General features: G+C 54.5%; 1 protein-coding gene across 1 annotated transcript in view; it reads right to left on the reverse strand.

The window, feature by feature from the left end:
- trim2b (tripartite motif containing 2b) overlaps positions 1-2,500 on the reverse strand; it is a 44,673-nt gene that overhangs the window by 38,861 nt on the left and 3,312 nt on the right. The window contains exon 2 of the mRNA XM_090214944.1: positions 1-1,341. This exon is cut by the window's left edge and continues 222 nt beyond it. The gene's annotated coding sequence lies outside the window, so the exon portion shown is untranslated. The remainder of the gene's footprint in view (positions 1,342-2,500) is intronic.

Below are 2,500 nucleotides of genomic sequence, written 5' to 3' on the forward strand. Positions count from 1 at the left end.
TCTCAGGACTGCAGTAACTCTGGACGGGTTCACCTCAGGACAGAGGACGGGTTCACCTCAGGACAGAGGACGGGTTCACCTCAGGACAGAGGACGGGTTCACCTCAGGACAGAGGACGGGTTCACCTCAGGACAGAGGACGGGTTCACCTCAGGACTGAGGACAGGTTCACCTCAGGACAGAGGACGGGTTCACCTCAGGACAGAGGACGGGTTCACCTCAGGACAGAGGACGGGTTCACCTCAGGACAGAGGACGGATTCACCTCAGGACAGAGGACGGATTCACCTCAGGACAGAGGACGGGTTCACCTCAGGACAGAGGACGGGTTCACCTCAGGACAGAGGACGGGTTCACCTCAGGACAGAGGACGGATTCACCTCAGGACAGAAGACGGGTTCACCTCAGGACAGAGGACGGGTTCACCTCAGGACAGAGGACGGATTCACCTCAGGACTGCAGTAAATCTGGACTGATTCCCCTCAGGACTGCAGTAAATCTGGACTGATTCCCCTCAGGACTGCAGTAAATCTGGACTGATTCACCTCAGGACTGCAGTAACTCTGGACTGATTCACCTCAGGACAGAGGACGGGTTCACCTCAGGACAGAGGACGGGTTCACCTCAGGACAGAGGACGGATTCACCTCAGGACAGAAGACGGGTTCACCTCAGGACAGAGGACGGGTTCACCTCAGGACAGAGGACGGATTCACTTCAGGACTGCAGTAAATCTGGACTGATTCCCCTCGGGACTGCAGTAAATCTGGACTGATTCACCTCAGGACTGCAGTAACTCTGGACTGATTCACCTCAGGACAGAGGACGGGTTCACCTCAGGACAGAGGACGGGTTCACCTCAGGACAGAGGACGGATTCACCTCAGGACAGAAGACGGGTTCACCTCAGGACAGAGGACGGGTTCACCTCAGGACAGAAGACGGGTTCACCTCAGGACAGAAGACGGGTTCACCTCAGGACAGAAGACGGGTTCACCTCAGGACAGAGGACGGGTTCACCTCAGGACAGAGGACGGATTCACCTCAGGACTGCAGTAAATCTGGACTGATTCCCCTCAGGACTGCAGTAAATCTGGACTGATTCCCCTCAGGACTGCAGTAAATCTGGACTGATTCCCCTCAGGACTGCAGTAAATCTGGACTGATTCACCTCAGGACTGCAGTAACTCTGGACTGATTCACCTCAGGACTGCAGTAACTCTGGACTGATTCACCTCAGGACTGCAGTAACTCTGGACTGATTCACCTCAGGACTGCAGTAACTCTGGACTGATTCACCTCAGGACAGAGGACGGGTTCACCTCAGGACTGGGAACTCATTGTCCTACAAGGAGAGATGGCAGACAAGGTTAGAGATACTTCTGAGGTGCTGATAAACAGCTGATGGGGAGGAGACACACAGCTGATGGGGCGGAGACACACAGCTCATGGGGAGGAGACACACAGTGAGACACACAGCTGATGGGGAGGAGACACAGCTGATGGGGAGGAGACACACAGATGATGGGGAGGAGACACACAGCTGATGGGGAGGAGACACACAGCTGATGGGGAGGAGACACACAGCTGATGGGGAGGAGACACACAGCTGATGGGGAGGAGACACACAGCTGATGGGGAGGAGACACACAGTTGGAGGGGAGGGGGGGTGGAGGAGAGGATGGGGAGGTGGAGGAGAGGGGGTGGAGGAGAGGAGAGGGGGGGAGAAGGTGGAGGAGATGGGGAGGAGGTGGAGGAGAGGGGGGGGTGGAGGAGAGCGGGAGGAGGTGGAGGAGAGGGGGAGGTGGAGGAGAGGGGGAGGAGGTAGATGAGAGTAAAGCACCCACACAAATCTAAAGTCCTCCATGTACTCTCCTCTCTACCCCGTTACAATTAATGAAAGAGCCTAAAAACCTTTCCTGAAGGGGTATGACTACGGTAATGTTGAGCTAGCAGAGCTGCCTTTCCTGAAGGGGTATGACTACGGTAATGTTGAGCTAGCAGAGCTGCCTTTCCTGAAGGGGTATGACTACGGTAATGTTGAGCTAGCAGAGCTGCCTTTCCTGAAGGGGTATGACTACGGTAATGTTGAGCTAGCAGAGCTGCCTTTCCTGAAGGGGTATGACTACAGTAATGTTGAGCTAGCAGAGCTGCCTTTCCTGAAGGGGTATGACTACGGTAATGTTGAGCTAGCAGAGCTGCCTTTCCTGAAGGGGTATGACTACGGTAATGTTGAGCTAGCAGAGCTGCCTTTCCTGAAGGGGTATGACTACGGTAATGTTGAGCTAGCAGAGCTGCCTTTCATTTGTATATGTTTTTACACTCCCACAATAATCCTCTCTGCCTTTCTTCCTTTCTCTCTCTTTCTCTGCTTCTGTCTGCCTTTTTCTCCCTCCCTCCATATATCCCTTCCCTCCCCTCCCTCTCTCTATCTCCTCCCTACCGCTCTCTATCCCTCCCTGCCTCTCTCTATCTCCTCCCTGCCTCTCTCTATCTACTCCCTC

The sequence above is a fragment of the Oncorhynchus mykiss genome, chromosome 21 (assembly GCF_057628025.1).
Source record: "Oncorhynchus mykiss isolate SJ-2025 chromosome 21, ASM5762802v1, whole genome shotgun sequence".
Classification (NCBI taxonomy): Eukaryota; Metazoa; Chordata; class Actinopteri; order Salmoniformes; family Salmonidae; genus Oncorhynchus; species Oncorhynchus mykiss.